At 40.0% G+C, this 24,829-nt stretch overlaps 2 pseudogenes; one reads left to right on the top strand and one right to left on the bottom strand.

Annotated features, from left to right (window-relative positions):
• Positions 1–24,829, top strand: part of LOC135708264 (large ribosomal subunit protein eL32-like) — a 424,867-nt pseudogene that overhangs the window by 69,217 nt on the left and 330,821 nt on the right.
• Positions 5,788–22,710, bottom strand: LOC135708271 (uncharacterized; annotated as a pseudogene).

Raw genomic sequence — 24,829 nt, 5'->3', positions numbered from 1 at the left:
TGCTTTGAAGGAAACCGAGAACACCTCTGCACTTCCACGAGAAATCAGTGAGATTCTGTATATATACACTTTTAGAAATAACTAATTTTACACGTGACGGAATCCATCTTTGACATAAAGGATCAGACGTAAACAATTATTTAATGAAAAATTAAGTACTCCGAGACTGAAAAGTTCGTTACTCGACGAAAACTACTTTGAATTGCGCGTCTGTTATGACTCAATTTTTTGTAAAAATTGACGCTCGTATATGTCAGTCTAAGCGTGTGGGGTAGGGTCTGCAGCAGGGTTCGTTTTGGTAAACTTATGCTGAATGTAGCGACGCAGGACGACTACGACCTATTAACGACCGGTGATAGCGCAACGCTTGATGTGATGGAGCTTTGGTTTTATCCCAAGATTTTCTGCTCAATAAGCAGAAACGATCCCTCTAGGGTCATCGAGATCTTCGAATTTCAATAGATCATATGCAACTACGACTATGGCTTTTGACAACCGTCAACGGCGCAACACTTGATGAGATGGAGCGTAAGCAAAACAGAAAAAAAAACGAGCCCTCCAGGATCATCGAGCTCTTCGAATAATGTAACATCATATAAACCGACGGTTTATTTTCTAAAAACACCGAGAACATCATAGCTATTATATACGGGACATTGTAATTAACACGAACAAATTCTCTATTGAATTTATAAATTTTTGTGATAACGATACCACCAAGTAGAGACCAGCTTCGTACTTCCCCGAGAAATCTTTGAAATTTTGAATGTATGGGGTGAGGTTCGTAGATTTTTTGTGAACTTGTGCTGAGTGTAGCGGCGCAGGACGACTAAGACTTATTGATGACCGACGACGGGGGACGGGGCAACGCATGACGTAACGGAGCTTGGGTGTAATTCCATGATTTTTTGCTCAGTAAAAGCAAACACGATCTCTCCAGGGTCATCGAGCTCATCGCATAACATCACATCATAAACATCGATGGTTCCTTTTCTATATAAAAAAAACAGCTTGTATTATACACGTGACATTATAATTAACACGAACAAATTCTCGGTTAGATTTCAATATTTTTGTTGTAACGAACCAGAAACCACCGAGGTGAGAACACCTCTGCACTGCAATTATGGATGTATAGGGTAGGGTTTGCACAAGGGTTCGTTTTCGGTATCAAAATCCGTTGTTAAGGTGTACTTCGTAGATTGGATTTAGTGTCTGTGCTTTTAAAAGTTTACCCGGGAACAAATCCGATTCGATTTTCATGAATAAAAAATCATGAATTAAAAAAAACTTGCTATCCCATGACATCAGAACAATGATTCACGATTTCGTGATGAAAATTCTTGATTTCATAATGCAGCGGAATCATGACCACACAGATTCGCAAATCGTTTCGGATCGACCTTTTACGATTATGATGAAACTTTGCATAGTTATTTTTATTGCCCAACATGCCATTTTACATCTATGGTTCCCTAGTTTTGCACACGACTAACACTTGAAAAAGGCTTATGCAAAAATGATACGCATCAATAGAAAAATATATATCTCGTGAACGATTTGTTTGATCGAGATGGTGTCTTAGAAGAAGTTGCGGACAAGTATTGTATCTTCCAAGAAAAATATACACTGTATAACATTATATTTGGTTTTTACAAAAAAAAATCAAAATTATCAAAAAATAAAAAATAAACACGACCGCAGTATGACGTAGAATCTCGCAAAATTGATGTTTTTCACGTATTTTTGACTATTATACTTATTGTTATGAATGGGGCGGGGCAGAGCGTTTCTTTTGTGCAGAATATGGAAAAAATGATGGACTTTGGATGTTAATCTAATTGCATATATAGAGGGACCAGATATGTTTTACAGTCAGTTGTTGGTAATTTACCAACATAATATCATCGGATGTATGTCTCCTCTTAAGCAATTGTTTTGAAAATTTTGGCTTTTTTTTTACTTATAATTGTAGTTTGCTTAAAATTTATTTCCCGGAAAAAAGTGATCGTCAAATCCAGGTCTTTTTTGAGTTGACGTTATAGACGGGGAGAGGGGAAGAGGGGTATTTTGCATATCCAATTCCCATTCCTAATTATGTGACAGGTGATCACGCCGTGATCCACCTTTATCGGCTGACTTGATCCTGCTTGCTGCGCCACGCCGTCCGAAGCAGTAATAAGCAGAGGCTTTTGACTTTGACTTTAAATAATCTTTATCTCTTGTATTGTGTGGTTTACATGTATAACTTATCAAGTGACACAGATGGGTATTTTCAACTTTAGTTGATTTGAAATTTCAATTATTATTAATTACAGTTCCTAGTCCTATCAGGCCTGTTTTAGAGAATGACCACCTTGGTGGGATTGGTTTGTAAAGGCACGACAGCAGCGCTTTTTACATCTTTTCAGGTTCAAGCAGAACGATGTGCAACCGCACCTGATAGGATTTCCCGCCGTTTTCTGTGAATGGGGTGGGGCAGAAAGTTTCTTTTGTGCAGGGTATGTAAAAAAGGATGAACTTTTGATGTTATTCTAATTGCATATATAGAGGTACCGTAAAACGGGGTATCTTTGATAATGCGGGTAATTTTGATACTATAATATAAAGATTAAATTTACTCGCTGCGCTTTTTCATAATTAGAAATATTGGTTCCATATTGTAGCTTAGGGTGTTTCCGTTGAAATCGTATATAGTTTTTATATAGTATGTGCTACATATTTTACAAACATATTAAAAAACAATTGTCAATTATCCTCAGCCCATACATATTAAAAAAAAATGGATGGACAATTGTCTACGCAGGGGGAGGGGGTCGAGGATCAAAAAAAAAACTGTCTACGTAGCTAATGAACAGCGCCTAATTGTGGTTTGCTTAAAATTTATTCCTCGTAAGAAAGTGATCGTCAAAGCCCATGTCTTTTCGGGTTGTTGTTAAGGGGGGAGATGTTGTTGTTAAGTGCTAGTGTCACGCCGTCCGAAGCGGTAATGAGCAGAGGCAGTAGTAGTAAAATTTACGTCTATTTTCTGGGTTTTTATGTTTCAACATTTGATTTGCCATTTCAATTGGTTAGCCTTTGGCTCTTCGTCTTTGTTCTAGTTAATTGGTTATTCTAATGTGATGATTGCGTTTAGCGCTAATTTACAGGATACCCTTTGTGGGATTGTTTTGGTTTGAATTTAAAAATTTGATAACCTACCTACTTGAGCACCTTCGTAATCTGATCAAGATGTTACACTTGGTGGATGTCTTGTCAACATGGGATCGGAATAGCAATTTGCTATCGAGGGTGAGACCAAGGTAGACTACTTCACTCGACCATTCAATGGGAGTGCTATCAAGATGGATCTTGACGTTAGCAGGCGGAACAAGCCGAGGTGAATACGAGTGTGGAAACAGAATGGTTTGTGTTTTAGCTGCATTGATACAAATCTTCCAGCTTTTAAAATAGTCGGACAAAACATCCAGACCTGATTGTAGTTTACTCGCCAGAGCACGGATCACTCGACCCTTATAGATGATAGAGGTGTCATCTGCAAACATAGACAGGATACCACCACCCGGCAGGGGAGGAACGTCTGACGTGAAAATGTTGAATAGGATAGGCCCAAGCAGGCTACCCTGAGGGACCCCTGCATCAACGTTGAACGTATCAGAGGGGACATTGTAGTAGTTTTTGATGATCTTCACGAGGTAGATCCGAAAGTTGTATCGATGCAGCTTGTACACTAGACCATCATGCCAGACATTGTCGAACGCCTTCTCGACGTCCAACAATGCCATGGCAGATGTATTGGAAACGGACTTGTTCCGCTTGATGATGTTAGTAACCCGTGCAAGTTGGCGGATGGAAGAGTGGCCTTTCCTAAGCCCGAATTGCTCTTTGAAAAAGATGTTACTATCATTTGAAAACACCAGCAGACGGCTGAGTATCAATTTTTCGAATAGCTTCGAGATGGAGGACAAGAGGCTGATGGGGCGATAGCCTTTGGCACTGGTAGGATCTTTGCCAGGCTTGTGTATTGGAATCACTTTGGCTAACTTCCAGCATGCAGGGAAGTAGCCAAGCTCCAAACATTTGTTGAAGATAACGGTAAGATTGTTTGAAGAAGTCAATACTCAAGTTTTTCAACTCGAGATTGACTGCACCATCCATACCAGCAGCCTTCATTTTTTTTTTTTTTTTCCTTTGGTTTGTTTTTTTCCGTCGATCTTGTTTTCCGTGCTGAGCACCAATGCTACCGACGTGCCAGGAAGGCAGCTCCCACACCTGGACCCTACCTATCGACCCATCAACTCATGAACCGGGGACCAACGGCTTTACTTCCCATCCGAAGGAAGGCGTGATCAGAGATGTTATGCCTCAGAACATCCCGGCGGCGCCGACTGGGATTGAACCCAGGCCTGCTGGGGTGAGAAGTAATCACGCTTACCACTACACCACCGGCACCGTTTTGTAGCAGCCTTCATGTTTTTAGTAGTTCTAATAGCTGCTATTACCTCATCAGCCAATATTCTACTATGATCATGCACTACTACGGGGGTGTCCGCGACTCTAGTCATTGCCTCCAGTACGGCAGGCCCATGGGGGCTCACCATGGTTTGACCAAGATTATGTGGAATCACAAAATGTTGGCCAAGAGCATTGGCCTTTCCAACTGGGGATATCAGTAGGGATGGGTCTAAGTGGTCTACAGAGGAAAGCGGAGGGATCGGCCTCGACTTATTTTTCAAAATTTTGGTCATCTTCCAAAATGGTTTTGCACAATCTGGGAGAGAGCGAATCTTTTTGGTAAAGTCGTTATTTCTGAGTTCCACCATCCTGGCCTGGAAAATTTTGGTTAGCCTATTGACATTGGTCTTCAAGTGGGGCAGCCCAGAACGCTGGAACTGTATACGAATGGTGTTACGGAGCCTGATAAGATCTTTGGTTGGGTGTATGACTCACCTGTCTGGATGCTGGTACGTGTTGCTTCCTGCCACGGGATATCGCCTCTTCGATGGCTTGCAGACACTGATCGACTTCTTCGTACGACTCCGGTAGGACGTCGTAATCGATTGCTGTGTTCACACAGCGCTGATACTGCTGCCAGTTGACACGATGGTAATTTCGCCGGGAAACTTGAAACCTATTGGCCGAGGAACCTACTTCGACCACCACCGGATAGTGGTCCGAGCTCAGTTCCTGATAGGCGATAGGTTGGGAGATGTTATCGCCAATGTTGCTGATGAAGATGTCGATGGTGGCATGAGCTCCGGATCGACTCAACCGGGTGGGAGTGTCCGAACACAGAATGTTTTAGTGGGCTTGCTGCAGATCGTTGTATAATATTGTGCCGTCCTGATTTCGCCGACTATTGCCCCAGGCTTGATGCTTGGCGTTCAGGTCGCCAGCGATGACGAAATTTTGCCGCCGTCGTGTTAGCTTGATGATGTCTCTTCGGAGGTTTGCGGCCGAGCCGTCCCTAATGTTGGTTTGCTTGGGGCAGTAGACCGCGATGATGGTGATTGGACCAAGCGATGTGCTCACCTCAATTCCGATGGCTTCGATAATTTTCAGCTGAAAGCTTGGTAGTAGCCGGCAGCTAATGTTCCGCCTCGCAGCGATGGCCACTCTTCCTCCACCGGAGCTGGTGCGGTCAAGCATTACGAGCCGAAAGTCAGAGGCTTCAAGTGAGTCTCGGTGATGACGGCTATGTCGATGTGCCGTTCGTTGAGAAAGTCAAAAAACTCGATGTTTTTGCTCTTCAAGGAGCAAGCATTCCAATTTACGATCTTGATGACTTCATGGTCCATACTTAGTGACAAGAGACAGGGCAGCATGTAGTTGTTCAGATCGAGTCTTGCAGGTGCGCATGATGATGATGACCTCGGCCACGAGCGTCACAAGTTCCTCCGAGGTGAACGGAGAATCGTTGGGTTCACCTGACACAGCAGCAGCGTATGATAAACCAGGGGCGGTGGATGAACCTGGAATTGGCTGGGCCGCAGCAGCAGCGAGACGATGCTGAACTGTCTGACTGTTGGTAGCCATTTGGATACTCGCAGGGTTGGCTTGTTGGTTGTTGAGCGGAAGCGGGGCTAGGTTCGGAACATGTCGACGAGGCTGGAGAGCTGGGTACTGGACTTCCGTGAGTACAGGAGGCGAACGATGATTACGGAGGCGACCGACCTGGTTGTTTATTGTAGCCTTCCCACGGATATTAATAAACTCCACTCGCTTGGGACATTCGTGATTGGAGGCTTGATGGTTTCCACCGCAGTTGACACACTTTGGCTCAATGTCATCAACTTGCTCACAGGACGCAGTTGAGTGAGTTCCAGCACACTTGCCGCAGTTTGTCTTCATATGGCAATTTTGGTGCCATGGCGTCCGATCGTAGTGAGCTGTGCTCGAAGAGAGACTTAGAAAATTTTCAGCCGTCAATTTTTGCTCCGTTTTTTCTAGACTTTTGTGAAGTTGTAATTAGTGTTCCTTCAACTATTTGCCACCCCAGAGTTCTTAAACCACTGATCATCTCGGAACCTAGCACCATTGGTTGTTCTTTGTGGCTCTTTGTGTTCCTTACAAGTGGGTCACATTCTCCGATTAGCAGCCTGAATCCATTCAGCCACAATTGTGCTTTCATCATCTGACTAATCAACTGATTGGCCATACAGGATTTTTGGTTCGCTTGTCCGATACTAAGAATAGGAAAACCTATTTTCGAGCCCAGTCAACCAACCCTTGAGTATGGAGATCACTGTAACAGGACATCGTTCATGGATCAATTTGGTGAGTCCGTTGCAATTTATTCTGGTGCATATAATTGGCAGGATCCAATATTGGACGGTTTGATGTTTATAAAGTACTATCAGTTAAAACGGTGTTTTTGAGATTTGTCTATATATATTCTTTGGTGCTTCCTACATCGGTTGCAGGACAGTGTTACCGATTTATATTGGATAATCCAAAGCTATGTTGATCATTATAACATTAAATTTTGAATAACAACCCTAATAAACAAATACCATAAACGAACTGTATCTCGGATAGGTAAACCATCCCACATAGGGTTTGGATGATACCCCGAACACGTCGTTAAGCTCTCTTTTATGGTTATTTTTATTAGGGAAATGATAAGACAATCTTATTCAAATGTCGTAATAATACCTCTGACCAAGGAAGAATGATTTATATAGTTTTCATAAAAGTTGACGATACAAATACTAATGAGGAAAGGAATTCCGCATTTCCTTTTCCCAAGTCCTTTTCCTCTCCTTCCCTTCCCTACTTCTCTTTTCAGAAAGCGAGTAATGGCGCTATAACCATATGCCATATAGGGCTAGGACAAGAGTAAGTGCTCAGGTCCCAACCGCTAGAAGAAAATGGTAGCGAGCAAGGGCGCTATAACCTAGGCGAATACAGCATTCCCTCCGTATAGGTTACGTCCGCACACCGCTCTCTGTTGTCCTTCGACTGAGATCGGCTGGATCGATTGAGGGATGGCAGTGGGTGGGCGGTGCCGTCCACGCTTGTACGGAGGGAGGACTGTACGCTCGAACACAAGGGGTAAATACCTGTGTTCCATCCCAGGAGATCGGACAATCAAGGAGTGTACATTAACTTTCTTAGCTCTGTCACTCCCAACGATTTATATAGCCTATTTTCAAATCCTGCATACGGAGCGGTTGGTACGGTATGTCCCCGCTCTTTGATTACCTGTGGATTAAATGTTAACCACTGTCTATACTTATTAAGTAGACATGGTAAACATTCACTTCCACAAAAATTAACTTAACGCTACACAGTAGGCCTGGCCGCTTTATTGTTTGTTTCACATCCTTGATGTGCAGCAGGCATTAATAATGACAAGAAAAATGATAGATGTATCATTTTCCAGGATTCTTTCAAGTACTGGCTGTGTATGTGTAGACTATATGGCAATTTTGGTGCCATGGCCATAGGAGAGGCAGTTCGTACACTGCGTAACATCACGATGTTGGGGTTTGTAATGCTCCCAACAATGCTCCCTGGATTTTGGATCTCAGAGCCGCAAGACTGGTGGATCCCTCGTGAAGTGCACCAGGAACAACTGGTCACGGAAGCTGGTATTGTTGATGGAACGGTGGTTCATCTGGAACACGGCCTCAGGTTGGAGCCCAAGCCGCTCCAGCTCGGACTTCACCGCAGCCGCCTCGAACGACGGTAATCCACGCAAAACCGCCTTCAGTGGCTTGCTCGATGGCAGATCATGCGTGAAGAAGTCCACGTTGTTTTCCTTCAGGAAACATCCTATTTGTTTGTATTCCTCCAGGCTGGATCACATGATTTTGGTACCGATGCTGCAAAGCTTAAAGCGAGACAGCAGCTTGTGTTTTGCCAGTTCGGCACCTAGCTTGGCAACATCCTTCACCGCGTGAAAAGCGGGGGAATTCGCTCTTTTCTTGCAATGACTAAAATACCTAATCTTACACGTAATGGAATCCAGTTTTGAAATAAAGGATGAGGTGTAAACCAAAATGTCATGTAAAATTAAGTGTTCCGAGACTGAAAAGTTCGAAAGTTGAATTTTGCGTCATTATGACTCAATTTTATGTCAAAATTGACGCTCGTATGTCAGTCTCAGAGCACCTAAATTTACATTAATTTTTCAAGGTGTGCAGTGCATAATTATCCAACCCAAGATTTTAAAAATCAGAAGCGATCCTCACTATTATTTTGAATATTGTTGACCCCAGAGCCTAAAGCAAACCCCACACAGTAAGAAATATTGTCAATAATGATAAGTATTGACAATAATATTGATGATGTGAATACATAAATATTGTCAATATCGATGTATTCACGTCAATATATACTGTATTGACAATACGATTATTGTCAATAAAAATTGTCGTGTGGGGTGCACTTAAAACCTCGATATTACCATCAATTCAGCATGAGGCAATATTTTTCCATCGATCTACACACCCGATCATAAGTTTAAGGACACCCCCAAAAAAACATGACAAATTTGTTAGGTTCATATCTCTGTCATGTTACGTCCAATTTTCGTTCTCTTTAGGTATTGAATGAAACTTTCCTCGTAGGCAAATTGTTCCAAATAATTTTCAAATTTTGTGTGCTAAAAGTTCACCCAAGGTTACAATATTTTCAAAATTTACTCTAAAGAATCGTGACTGATTTTCTCAGAATTGGATTGGTGAAATTTTGAAATAAAAGTAGTAGTAGAACACATATGCTATACCATTCATATCATTCAAATAACCTTTGGAGATCAAAAATTGAACGTAAAATTGAGAGATCATTGAACAAAAAATATTTGCATGGTTTTTTGGGGGTGTCCTTAAACTTATGATCGGTAGTGTATGTGTGAAAACCATCTCAACACGTTCTACAGCGCTATAGATGTGTAAATTGAAAATAATCATTTTGCATTTGATCCTCAAAATCATCACCACCAAGATGAAGAAGATTTTTAACAAACGCGATAATGTAAGCCACAAATGAAGAGAAACAAATGTTGCCTTCGATACTCAGAGGTTGCCTTGATCAAGATAATGCTGTTATGTCAAATTACAAATTCATGCAGGTAGTTGGTCTATCTGTTAAGGTTGTCTTCATTTTCAGATAAGTTGAGTGTAGAAGAAATGATTTTTATCAGCACTGACTATATCTATGAAAATCACTTCCTCCTTCAATTTGTTCACACAAATATCGAGTTAACTACTTTACTATAGAATTATCAGGACCTGATCTGAAATTGATGGAGCTTGGTGAGCTAAACCGATATTTTCAACCACCCTGCTACTGCTACTTAACAGATGTAGAAGAATAATAAACAAAAAATCAAATAAGCAATAACAAATTTCCGAAGGCATCCCTAATAAAAATTGTATGGTTAATTTGCTTAACGTCGTGTTCTGGGTATCATCCAAACCATTTGTGAAATAGTTCAATGATTTGGGTTATCGTTCGTTTATGGTTATTTTTTATTAGGGATTGCAACAGTGAAAAATAAAAAATATATAAGTTAAGTGCAGTTTCAAAATCGATACAATACTCCTGTTCCATTCATCAGTACTCAGAACTCAGAACAAATGTTTAAAAGTGATCAATAAATTTGAATTTCCATTTCCGTTGTCCGTTGGCACGTCTGCAATTCTAGCTGCAGCGGCCATCGTATACGTGCCAAGCAGATCACAAGGGTAGAGAGTTAAAAGTGAAATTTAATTTCACAACTTTCGAGTTTGTTTTTCGTCTGCTGAGTTTTCATCCTGGTGCTACATTTTTTCCCTCGCTCTCAGCTCATCGAAGTGCACGGGACTATACGAGAGACATGAAATTAGATTTTCGTATTACTGCTACTTCCGTGCTCGAGTGTCAAAGTTGTCTAGTAGGTACTACGGCGTGCAACTTTCCATCCCCAGCTCAAGCAGCCATTCCCGAAATGAAAGCTCTCCACCCCCCCAGTAGGCATGAGAAACGAGCTTTCAACTAAGGTTTCTGTTATTTACGGAATCAAGTTGAGCCGTCGCCCGATGGCGGTGCCTGTAGGTTTTGCACTATTGGGTGTTTTTCGGTTGCAACCAAAGCCAGTTGCTCCGACACTGAGAAACCGAATCGTTGGAGTGAAATGAATTTCTTCCAGTCTAGCTGCTCCATTTGGTGCAGCATTTGTGCTAAATGACTTCGTTAGTACACTGCAACAAAAGGCTTGTTCTCTAATTTTCCCTCTGTCATCGTCGGCGTCGTCGTCGTCGTCGTCGTCGTTGCCTTCTCCGGTTGTTTCGGCTTTTTTAGAGTGTAGGTACAAATTCAACGTCAAGGTTTCGCATTTCGATTTTCATGTTTAACAGGGAGTCTTATTTCGATCACGTATTCATTAGCGCAGCGTAGACTGCGCAATTCGAAATTTTCAAAAAAGGTGAAACAAGAGGCAAACTGTCGGTTGAAGATTGACATTTGTATTTGCAAAACCGTTAGGAGATGTCGGAAATTACCTTTTTTATCAAGAAGTTCTTCTGAAACTTATGTCAAGCAACGAAGCAACAACCCAATTATCTCGTTAATTGGTTTCCTTCCTTCAGGGTGATTCCAGATTGATGCCTTCCGTACCTCACAAAAACCACATTCAACCCTGGGAACTTTTCGCTTAAAAGTTTAACCATTTTCCGTCTCCTTTTCCAATTTCTTTAAACGTTCGCCACATAAAATCGCTTTTACAGTCCGAACGTGGCATCTTCGGGTATTCGAGAAATCTATTCAAATGTTAAAGTACCTTTAAGTCCACTTTGATCCCTAACCTTTCTCCCACCACCACTGGTAGTCCGAATCTCCAACTTCGCCATCATTTCGAACGACTATTCATTGGAATACCCGCACTCCACAACGTTAACCACAGGATAGGACTGCCCAAAGCAAATGAAAAGCGAAAGTAAAACGTATTTCTATTCTTGAGCTGGAAAAGTTTTCCTGTCCCCCCAGCTCCGAATCGGACCCTCAGCTTCGAGAAAGGAAGCTTTGGCTTAAAACTTTCTCTCAATTGGAACCAATTACGCGTTAAAAACCTTGTTACGAATGAGTGAGTCGTAAGAAATTTCTAAATGTTATGCTCGATTTTGTATCAAATGAGCAGCAGACAGCACCACCATTAAGCTATCTTAAATATATCGGCTTAGCCGGGTGGGTCCGGCTGCATGCATCATTATTATAACTCGAGGCTTAACTAGTTCGGGAGGAGAAAATTTGACCCACTTTGTTTGCGAGGAAGCGGGAACAGACACCACCGGGTCAGGAAATAACACAATGCAGTAAAAGTTTGTATCGAAGCTAACCAGGATGCATACAATAATAATAATAATAATTTAGTTTGAAGCATCATCAACATCATATATTCCATTCTGTTGCACAGAAGAGGAGACAAAATTTTGCTCTTTCATAATTAATTTTGTGGCATGATAATTATGAAGCTTTGATGTCTCTTCTGGTTCCCGTTTGATGCTCTCTAAACATAATTGGTTGATGGCGATAAAATGCTTTGTTGTTTCGGAGGAAGATTAAATAAATTTAAATTTTGAACATGGTTCTGATGGTGGCCGTTAGAGGGCATTAGTCTGATTTTGACAGACCTGACTTTCGGATCGATGAAACAGCATGTTTCAATACAGGAGGCTCTTGGTGGATTCAACTGAAGAATCGTTTACATACGTTCCGGCATAGGGTAGAGCGCTACTCCGTCGTAATCGCCCATATCCGTTCTATCGATCAGAAAAGATCAATAATATCAATGATTTCACCGTGCACAAATCAATAATAGGTTTGTTCCGATACGTTAGTTCATTAGCTACAACATAAGTCCTGTTGGAGCTCATTGCATTTCCTTTTTCTACGTACACAGAACAAAATTCTGAATTTTAACTATCGCGTAAAATCTCTCCTCGTTGAATTTTGAGCTATAGTTGGCATAAACAACGAAATCGTATACAAGCTTCCATAAAATATTGCTAATTTATGCAATACTGCGCTTAAATTAACACGAAATGTCATGTAAATTTACGCCAAATCGAGCGTTAACTTTATGTGCACTATATATCGCAGAAATTTACATAAATTTTTCAAACGGTGTAGGACGAAGAAAATCTAATAGCGTTTCAATGCGTTAGGACGGAATTGAAACTCTTAGAACGAATTTAGAATCAAGAAGCAGTATTAGATTTTAAACAATATCTCAACAATTTGCCCAACGGTTTATATGGAAAGGTGAATAAATTTAGAAGTCATCTTTGACAGAAACATTCCATTTTTTGTTTAAACTCGTTCAGGAAAGAGAGGTTAAACGTGGGTTGTGCTTGTTAGGACGGAAATTTTATCAAAAACCCTATCAGGTTTAATTATTTTATGTTGTTGAAGTCTAACGTAGTACCCAAGCAACACCATTTGTTTCTCAGCGAGTAACAACAACCTTAAGCTACGGATACACTTGTATGGCAAAGTATGAGCATGAGCATGATTTATATAATAAACTACACACTTAGAAATAATCAATTTTATACGTCACGGAATCCATCTTTGACATAAAGGATGAGACGTAAACAAACATGTCATGTAATATTAAGTGCTCCGAAACTGAAAAGTTCGTTGCTCAACGAAAAGTACGTTTGATTGAGCTATATTTCACGTCTGTTATGACTTAAATTTATGTCAAAATTTAAGCTCGTATATAGGTCATTACAGCTCAAGTGGGTACACCTCCTGTGGTCGATGTCACCGATTTGAGCCAAACTTGGCCAAAATTCCAAAATAAGCATTGCCTAATGTGCCTAGATCCTTCTGGGCTACAACCCTGGATTTTCAAGATTTTTAAAAATTTCAACTTTCAGAAGAGATTACTCCACAACCAAATAAGCTACTCGTGATCTTAAAACGTCAACTTGAAGGTTTTTTAATGTAGATTTTTATATGTATAAAAACGTTTTGTTTTTGTTATAGTAACTACAGTAAACAGACTGATTACCGGAAGGTATCCAAATTGTCAAATTTTCACCACACTTTGGAAAACTCTTCAGAACTGCATCAGAACCCTAGTCTTAACCACTTCAAACTAGGGAACAACGAATAGAAGATTCGAAATCACATAGGTAAAGACTAACTAACTCATTTTTCCTTGTTTCAAGATCATCCTCGGTCCAGGCAACCCCGAGGACTAATCTCTATCAACAAGGCATAAGAAGTAACAAGGACTAAGATGTGTTCCTTTGATTACTGAAAAATCCTGTTCTCCTAGTTTGAAGTAGTCAAGACTAGGAATCGGTGGTAGATCTTACATCCCGTAACGTACCACGAAAAGGTGATCTACCCACGTTACGGGGAATCATTGCACATAACACATGTGGAACTCTATCATCAAAAATCGACCCCATTTTAGTAATTTCAAGTAGTACAGTAGGCCATCAATCTGTCTAATTGATTATACCAGCTGTAAAATGAGAAAGGGGATCAAGGGGGTAGCCAATTATATTTAAATAATCATAACATGGTTTACAACTCTAAATTTTCTTAGCACTTCTGAACTTTTGTCTTAATTTTTCCTTAACTATTTATGTACTTTATTTTTAACTATATAACTATATATATACTATATAACTCATCACCTTGCTTCACAGCAAAAAATAGATTAACGTTTGCATAAAAAAGTAGACAATTTTTGCTTGTTTTTTTTATGCAATGACCTTCTACTCAACGATTAATACTGAAACGTCATTGTAAGTTACCATATGTTAACTGTATACTGTATTCTAACTCTAAGTTTGAGCGGGTATATTTTTAAATTTTCTTTCTGTAAACTTGAAAAAAAAAATTATGTATCATCATTTCATTTTCCTCATTTTTTGGAACCAATTGCATCAACCTTTAATTTAATTTGGATTCGTAGGGGGAACAATTCGACCGTGCCAATTACGAGTTAACTGCACAAAAAGCAGCAAAATTTTGCGGTTTATGCGGACCCACGTTCCATTCATAATAATTTTGACCTGCAATACCCACGGATTCAACCCTCGTTATGTTTCTCAACTGCGGCCAAATGAACATTTTTGCTCTAATCCCAACACAAAGATCTACTTCAATTACTTTGTACTAAAACACGTGGAAAAATTGATCGAAAAGCCAAAAGGCGATCCTAGCCAGATTTTTTCGACCACTATGTCTAAGGTCCAAGTCTGCCCCGTAACGTGGATAGATCATCTTTTCGTGGTACGTTACGGGATGTAAGATCTATCACCGATTCCTAGTCCTGAATTCTTCAAACTAGGGGAACAGGATTTTTCAGTAATCCAAGGAACACATCTTAGTTCTTGTTACTTCTTATGCCTTGTTGATAGTGACAAGACTCGGCTTTGTCCACCGAGGATGATCTTGAAACAAGGACAACATGAGTTAGTTAGTCTTCATCTATGTGATTCCTAATCTTCTATTCGTTGTTCCCTAGTTTGAAGTGGTTAGACTAGGGTTCTGATGCATGGTCATAACCGGTGTCATTCCTTAATTTTGTTGCTAAGGAATCCAATTTTGACAGACAAAGGGGCGCGCCTTTAGAGGGTGTTTCAACACTTCGAAGGGTATAAATAGCGGGACCTTTCAATTAGAGTCGGATCCTTGCGATAAATGCAAGAATGACAACTGTAAAAAAAATTGAATACTTCATCATTTCTCAATAGTGATGGAGTAATACGACATGCACTAAACTAAGGACACGGGATATACTACAGTAGATCAAATTACTGTTTGCAGTGGTGTTAGGTCCCGAACAGAGGAAAAAAAAGGTCCCAGTCTAGGATGTCCAGCTAGCAGCCTCAAAGTTACCAGGAACGGCTAAAGGACCAACAACTCTAGTTTTATTTCTAGCCCTTTTAGAAAAAAAATCAACTTTTTTAAATACAAACGTTAACAGAATATTTCGTGATGTAATCATAATGTTCACAAGTTAACTTACTAAAAGAACAGTGAATAATTTTCCAACATGCAACAATCATTGAATCTTCAAATTTGTTGCAGTAAATTACATTCAATTTACGTAATTTCCGTAATGAATGCAATGCAATTCAACCACGTCGAAGACACGAAAAAATATTACATCTGTTAATAGGCAATATTACTGGTTAATAGCTCTCTTGATTGGCTTTTGACTGACTTGAAAATATTAGTTAAAAAATCCTTTGATAGGCCCCCCGTAGAGCTAGTCGAAAAAAGAATGGCCGCATTACCATGACAATTTATAATTCTCCTTTTCCGCCACTCTGTAACTCTTTACTCTTATGGTAAAATCCCATCAGCAAACGTCAGTCTGTGCGTGAAACATGGTGGACATTTCCTTACCCTTCCACTCCTATGAAAATCCCATAAGATACTGTCAATCTATGCGTGAAAAGACGGCGGCTCGCTGGTACCATGGTGGAGTGAAGAGATAAGACAAAGTCCGTTAGACTTCATGTACAGATTGTTCGATGCTTAGGGATTTTACCATAGCAGTAAAGAGTTGCAGAGTCGTCGTCAACGTCAATGCTTACTGAGCATGCAACCATATATCTGCTTTTCTTTCATAAGAGCCAATGTCGCAAACGTTTAACAAATACTTTTCCCACGTATTTCTCGAGAATGAAAAACCACTCAAGTAAACCACCACGATGATTATGTAGAGGGAGAGTCCCCCTTTCCGATAGAATTGGTAGCTTACATGGATTGAGTTTGTACTACGAGAAATTCACGAAAGAAGCAGTTGTTTACGTTTTCGACATTGGCCCTTATGAACGCTCAGTGTCGTTATCACGAAAATGGTATTTTGACAGATCGATGGCCAACTATACCAGTTATACCACAACAACAACACAAAAAGGGGTTCTTTTAGTTAGTTAATTAGCATGAAATTCCACATATGTTATGTTGTCACTGGGATTTTATGAGGCATACAATCTCTGATCTCGCCGATATGGGAAAATGTATCGGAAACGTAGCTTGCTTGCAAAAATTTTTGGGGCTTAGATCAGTAAAACTAAACAGAACAAGTTTGCTCAAAATCGCAAATTGATTTCATTTCTGCAAAAAATTAATAAACTTTTACTAAAGGCCAAAAGGTCTACGCATACCTACAAGCTGATATATAAGCTTATTTATTCCTTGATTAGTTTTTTGTCGAACTTGTTTTCCGGACTAGTACCAAGTACCAATGCTACCAACGCCAGGGAGGCAGCTCCCACATCTGGACCTATCGACCCATCAGCTCATGGTCCGGGGATCAACGACTTTACTTCCCTTTCTAAAGGAAGGCTTGATCAAAGAATTTAAGCCTCAGAAAAACCCGGCGGTGCCGACTAGGATTGAACCCAGACCCTTTGAAGCCTCTCGCTTACCACTTTCGTCTATTGATCCAAGTCTGGAGCTCCATTTCATACAATGTCTGACTGTAAGAAATCGACTGATGGATTTTCATCGAAGAAAATGGATTTGCTCCTACCGTCCGTGGAACATAGGAGTAATACATATGCATATGATAAGGCACAAAAGGATTGATCAATGGTGAAGGCTGTTTTTTTTTAAATTTAGCTAAATGTATGTGTCATGCAACTTTGTGAAATATTAATAGAAAGTCCTAACTGCTCCCCCTCATCATCCCTGGGCTAGAATTCTCGTTACCAATGATGTGTCACCGTACAAAGCATACATTTCAAATTAATATTTCAACAATCACATGGAAAAGTATCGCGCCCCTGTCACTCCATTTTCAGAAGCACCCTATTATCAGTCCATTTGCTTGCAGATGCTTGAAGAACGCGAAAATCAGTTGACAAACGAGTGAAAAACACTCGTTAGATGGAATATTTGCCCCAACAATGATTTCGACAGCGCATATTTTGCTCTCGTTTGCAATACATTTTATTTCTATTTTCCATCACAGTTTTTCATCTTCATCGAGAACACACCATCATCATCATATCACATCCCTAGTCCTCTCTGTTCGAATGGGCACGCGGCTGACGCGACTCGCTTTGGTGGTGACTGGCAGAGAGGACATGAACGAACATCATTGTAAGGCGAAAAATGTAAATTTGATTTGCTTCCCTCCCAATGACAGCATCTAAGAGCAGGAGCAGAGCACCCGTCGTCGTCGTCGTCGGCAGTTATGAGATTCAATTTAATCTAACGTTTGGTGCCCTCCGCCGTTGTGGTGCGTATTCCTTCTCTTACGATTGTAGGATCGAGCAGACAGGCAGGCAGAGCTACAGAAGAAGGGACCAACGGAAGGCTATGGGAAAATGTGAGAGATATTATGATGGATCAAAATTGGAAAATTAATATTTATGTCAGAAATTGATACTTCCTAGGCAAGCAGATGACTGCTAAGTGCGGAGGATTCCTAAGGTTGAATTAAGTTGAGAATGTGAAAAATGTTCAGTACAGTGGATGAAAGTGTTTACTTGCATTAGACGAAGTTTAGAAACAAGTATTTCGTTAAGGCAGTAGGTACGCCAGTGGGTATGTTTATATAATATGAAATTAAAATTATTAATATTAATACACTTATTAATACACTGCGCTGATGCAGAATGGGTAGAGCATTTTTAATACCCCCTGATAATTAATTGCTTTTTTTGGGATTTTTTTAACAAGTTGCATTAAATTTAGTTAGCTGTAAATTAAAATCAGGCGATTAAAAATAGAGGCGGTTAAAATCAAATAAACACAGAATTGAGTATACACACTTCCTAGAAACTGGTCAAAATCAAAAAATATGTTTGTATAAGTTTGGTCCAAATTAGTGAAGCAAACATAAAAAGGCATAATTTTGAATCGGAAAGAAAGTTTTGATTGATTCTTTTTGGGTTTTGTTACTAACATATTAATAGGATACACTTATAGTTCAAATAAATTGACCTTGAACTTTAATCAATACCTTGAGCCTTTCGTAAAGACATACCTCATGTATTCAAGGATTATGTTCCGTAACTATTGCAAAGCTGCATTGAATTTATCAATCCCCATTGGATTTGGGTTTTAAAACCATAACACCTTACACCTTCAGGGTTGTAAAAATTCAAACTCATTTTTCTGACAGAATAGAAAGTTGAGACAACATCGAAATTGATCTCCAATGCCAATGACAAATGAACTGGAACTGTCTACTTTATGCCAACGCTTCCTTCATTTGGAATTTATTTATTTTTACATTCTATTCCACATTCATTCGTGGATTGACGCACTGAAATTAAACATCCGAAAAAATCACATTCATCGTAGTCTTTTAACAGTGACAGAAAACAAAATTCATTCCGAGAAAATTCATGGCTCTAATGTTGGCCTATGGATTTTAGATTGAGCCCATCGCTTAAAATCTGCAATTTATCAATTTTAACTAGATGAACGCCTCAATGGGACGGTACTAATGGATATTTTTGGTCGCTATTGAAAATTTAATCGATTGCTGAATTTATGTATAGGCCCAAACTGGGGGCATTTAAGCCGACATTACATCCATTTATCCATATGATATCAAACAACAGACTGTTTAGATTGGACAAGGTGATACACTGAACCAAAACATCCACCGATGACTGAATGAATACTGAATTAATTTTCAGATGGCAAGCCTCGTATGAATATACGTACGTATGCCTCGTATGAATATACGTATATAAATACGAGTAACACACAATTTACATAAGTCAATCATTTGACAATTGGACGACAAACATATGCTTCTTCGATTAGTTTAATTTGAAAACCGATTATAACATTAAATGCTCATTCAAAAGATTTACTTTTAATATTTATACCCCCTTATATTTCTTAAACGTGTAACGTTTTGGTAGCGGCAAAGCCCCCGCTGCTTGTAAGGGGGATCCTGCTAGGGTTCTCAAAATTTAGGCTTATGCGCCACACGAAGAAGTCGTCTGCCGAGAATTGCAGATATTTTTGCCCAGCTAGCAGTTTTCTCAACCCAACAGAACCCACCTATCAGTCTTTCCCAAACATCTGCCCAATTCCCAAGTCCAAAACCCTTATCCGTGCAATGAAATTTCCCAATTCTGTAATCGTAGTAAGTCTTCCAATTTGGTTGATTAATGAGTGAATACGGTGCATGAATGAACTTATTAAAATCAAGTTTTAAAAGAATATTTTTAATAAGAGAAAATGAAGTGTAAATTTGATGTACATTTTCCAGATTTCATTTTAATGTTGTTGTTTTTTTTTAATAAAAGACTTTTTCAATCCCCTGCTCTGTCTCCTATCTTTTCCCTGAGTATTGATCAGTTTATTCTCAGTAACTACTTGTGACGTCACTCCCTACGTGATTTCCTGATCGTGAGTCGTCCTAACCCCCTAACTTCAGTTTTCCCCCTACTGAATATAATCAGTGAGTCCCTACTAGTTTAGTGGTGTGTAAGTTGTGTGATGATGATGATGGTTCGCGTACTTACGGTTTTTTTTTCTGCTTGCTACCTGGTCCGAACCCCACACGCTCCTGGTGGGTGATTCGTCTTTCCGATGACGGTTGATGACGATCATTTTCGACCATGTAGGGCGGCGTCGGCTAGAGGTTATCTCTAGAGCCAATATTTACGACCAGGTGGGCACTCACGCTCGATGGATACCGACATTCGGATGGCTATGGGTACGGCCAGGGTAGACGCGATTCGCGACGCGACGCGACCAATTCAAAAGAATCTTATTATTTATTAGTATTCCTTGCGTGAGTCGCATCGCGCCGCGTCGCGTGTCGCGTCTACCCTGGCCGCGGCCTATCGCTGGCCGGATGGCTACCGGAGCTCGATGGATACTGACGCTCGGATGGATAGCGTCGTTCGGATGTCTAGCGACGCTCGGTGGATACCGGCGGGGGGCGTTAGAAGCGTGCTGAACTATGCTGCTCTCGGTAAGTGACGTTGACGGGGTGGTATCGTACGGAGGTCCTCCGATTTTTATGAACGTGAGTCGGGCTGGTCACGCTGGCGTTGGGAGTATTTCCCCTTTGTGGACTTTACCACGATTCAGGCAGTCACTTTGGGCGCGTGACGCACGTAGACCGAGTTCTCCTTCCTATGACCAACGCTCTCCAAATGCCCTATAGTGGTACGCAACCACGAGGCGATAGGGACATCCAGGGTAACCACGCCTGATACCACCAATCAGTGGGATCGGATTCGCTACCGATCAAAAAGTTACTTTTTACCGAGATTCCTAACCTCGCATGCCTCGGTAATGGGTCGCCAAAACAACAGAAGCCCAAGTTGCACTAGCCACCTCTTCGTATTGCAATAATCAAATACAAAAATAAACTCAGGACAAAAATTATAAATTAACCGTATTATTTTTCATATAACTTATTTCGGTATTAATCACCATACTTGGTTTGTATAAATTAATCTTGCACTACTTTTGATAAAATTACGCTCTGAACTTTCAGTCTTCTTCACCCAATATATCTCTCTGGCCAACCACGAAAATTCCCGTTTCTTTATTTCAGTTCATTCTTTGTTCCTCCATCTTTCCGGTTCTGACTTGATCCAAATTTCTCATCATTAATTTTTTTTTATTATTAGTCCTCAATTTTGCTTTGGTATCCTTTCAGTATGGATTTCACCCATTTTCCTCCCATAAATCATCAGTCATAAAAACAAAATAAAGTAAATTGATATGAGCACTTACTTGAATGTTGCCGGTCGGTCAGGCGTAACCAACTCTAACGCTTCTTATATGAAACGATCGATTGACCGGCAAGTCTACTAAAATGAACTTTTATCAATTTTCAATATGTCACTATTGAAAATTACACAAATTTACAACTGGTATTAAAAATTATCATTGCCTACCCTGAGTGGTTCCCTAGCACAGTCGTTGAATTTTGATACCGAGCACGTAGTCCTACGTCAAATTTACGGTCATGTCTTGGATGAAACTGTGGTAAATTAACGGATGTATCATCATCGGTTTGCAGCTACGGATTGGAGTTTTTGTTGCTGATTTCGTGCAACCGAAAGTTAACTTTTCTTTTGAAATTTCTCAGGAAGGAATAAAATTTTGATCATTCGTGTCTTTTTTAATTTATTTTATTTCAAAGCATTTCAAGAATCTCAACAATGGTTCCTTAGAATAAAAATGCCAACAGGGATTGCGATGCCAAGGAATTCCGTATAACCACAGGATGAGTTTTACCTAATCGAATTTCTTTCCAATTCTATGCCGTCGCAATTAACTGCGGGAATAAACCTTTGTTTAACTTTACCAATAACATATTCGTCAATGTGTCCTCTGAGAGTATTGTGTGGAGATTCGATAAGACTAGGCCAAGTGCACTGAAGGCTCTCTGTACGGAGACCTGGTTCGACGGAGTGGACAGCACAACCATTGCCTCTGCATACAACTGTGGATGCGTGACTTTGCGACGTAGCCAGTGCTCCCAAACTTTGTAATTGTGATTTTGCCATAGCTCCAAATTAAGTGACTGTAGTTACTGTAAAAAAAATTGTCGCTAAGTTCATTTTCCGTGTTCTCGGATCCACCAAACATCTCGCTGAGAAACTCATCAAAATCATCGTTGCATTCGGATCCTGGCAAAGATTCGTTTGGCATGCTCGAGGAAGATGAAGGCGATTGTGGTTGGGGAATCCGTTGCAATGTTTCGGTAACAAATCCCTGAAATTGAGAATGGAATGGAATTTATGTCATGGCAAAACTACTTAACAAATTAACATGTATAGAGAGAGAGAGAGAGAGAGAGAGAGAGAAAGTGATGGGAAGGGGAAACAACGGGGAAATGGCTATTTTTAATATATAAAGATTTTACTTGTATACTCATCCGAGAAAAATGTGGAACCACGATAATTGAAGCGTGGATCAACGTAAAGAGCCATTTAAAGGCTCTTGACCCACGCAATCTCATTTTCAGTGAATTTAACAGATCAGGAACAAAGGGATTATTCTTGAATTTTTGAACTTCACTCATTGCCATTACCCTGGTCATATTGCATTTTTTTTGCACATACCTACAACGCTTTAAATGCATCGTAATAGTGGTCAATGGAAGTCCAATGGTTAGAAAGATCTGTAAATATCGAAAATATGTATACATACAAAGTTATTTCAAGTTTTTTCATGCATACCAAGCTCCGGAAATTGATTGGTAAGTTGCTCAAAACAAACTAGTTTTTAAGTTTTGAAGGACTCCACCATCTGGAAAATTTCTCCCCATCAAGTCTGGTTCCATATCGGCGAGATTGAAGCACCATGGTGATCGAAATTTGTCTGATATTTGACATTTCTTGTCTTTTTTGCCATTTCCGTTAGGCTCTTGACGTTTTCTTGTGATTTATTTACGACATCAAGAATCGCTAACTGTAATGTGTGTACCGCACACCGAACGAGATTAACTCGTTCATTAAATTCGTCACAAAGCTCTGCAGAGATATCACGTCCTGGCTCTTCACTTTCCGTGTAATCTTCGTCCTCCCATTTCTCTTGTAATGTCAATTGAAATTCATGTTTGAGCTTCTTGAAAGTAGCAACCATGTTGACTCCATTATCAACAGTTACAGAGAAATTGTTTCCAATTGGAACATTGTAATCAGCCAGCGTGTCCAATATTTTCAACTCCTCTGTTCCACTCCGGTTGCCACTTAGACAGCGATTCCGGTCTCACAACTTTCCGTGCTCTTCCGGCTTCTCTCCGTCTGTAGCACTCAATGTCCTCCGCCAAGGTGATGCCGATAGGGATCATTCCGGCGATAACGCATACTGCTTCCGACGAGATGGTTTTGTACGCACTCACGATTCGCATGGCCATGAGCCGGAACGTACTACTCAGTTTCCTTTGGTTTTGCTTCGTTTCATGTGGTGTGCATGTGGGTGTGTGTTACAGAACATACTACTTTTTCCCCTAGAACATACTGAACATTCACATCCAGAACCAAACAAACAAGACAATGAACCCGACGTCAACTCTCTGTGAGCCCAGAGATAAAAAGAAGCAAATAGCGGACTGCACAGCTAAAAAAAAGTAGTGTAAATTTCCGTTACTATGATGCACATAAATGGAGCGTCATAAATCATACAAATTTACATTATAAATCGTGTAAATTTATGAGACATGTCATGCAATATTCCACATATTGTATGCAACTTTCCACCTTTGTTTGCAACATTTCTTGCAAGCTGCTAGTTTACGTGAAAAGGAAATTTACATGCATGAATGTTTGCATGCATGGATGTTTACATCACCAGTAAAATTCAGATTTTTTTAGTGTGTGCGCATAATATGCACTGAAGTAATTTTGTATTCTAATTCAATATGTTCATTCGAATTTTTGCAACTCTGAGTCCAATAGGTATCCCGTGAAGAGGCCACAATGTTTTAGGGATACAGTTCGAGAAAATGTTGTGCGAAATCAGCACGATATTATTCATACACACTTAGAAATTATTATTTTTATACGAGACGTAATTTAGCTTTGACGTAAAGCATGGAACGTAAACAAACATGGCATATAAAATTAAGTGCCCTGAAACTGAAACATATGCAACTCGACGATAAGTGCTTTGTTTGAATTGATTTTTTCGTCCTTTTCAACTGATTCTTATGTCAAAAGGGCCGCTTGCATGTGTCGGTCTCAGGGCACTGAAATTTACATGTCTTTTTCGTAGTGTGTATGTAAAATTGCAACACATAGGGGAAATGTCTCTAATGTTGGCCTATGGATCTAAGATTGGGCCCATCGCTAAAAATCTGCTATTTATCAACTTTATCTAGATGAACGCGTTATTGGGACGTTACTAAAAGATATTTTTGGTTGCTATTGAAAATTTAGTCGATTGCTGAATTTATGTATGGGCCCAAATTAGGGACACTTAGGCCGACATTACCTGCATTTCCCTGAACTTGGTTTACCCATTTCTGGATAAATTTTTATCAGGCTTGGCTGATACTGTGCCTTTCTTAGCTCAGTCGGTAAAGGTGCAGCTACAAAGCAATACCATGCCGGAGGTGACTGGGATCGGTTCTCAGACCGGTCTAGGAATTGTTCGGGTTGGTCAATTTCGCGACTTCTCTGGGCATAGAGTTCTAGCCACACAATTATAACTGATGCAAAAATAGTACTGGCATCGAAAGATCTCAATTAATAACTGTGGAAGTATATCTAGAACACTAAGTTGAGAGCACGCAATAAGCTAATATTCGATAAGCAATAAGCTTGAAGTGTGAAGAAGTAGAAGAATAATGTAGTGGATACTACCCATTTTAAAGTACGTCAAAACACTGAAATCCAAAGCTGCTTCAGTTATTTTGGCCAACCCT

Source organism: Ochlerotatus camptorhynchus, unplaced genomic scaffold (assembly GCF_037179485.1).
Source record: "Ochlerotatus camptorhynchus isolate MF236.1 unplaced genomic scaffold, CSIRO-AGI_Acam_v1.1 ptg000329l, whole genome shotgun sequence".
NCBI lineage: Eukaryota > Metazoa > Arthropoda > Insecta > Diptera > Culicidae > Ochlerotatus > Ochlerotatus camptorhynchus.
This window is presented reverse-complemented; position numbering and strand designations above follow the sequence as displayed.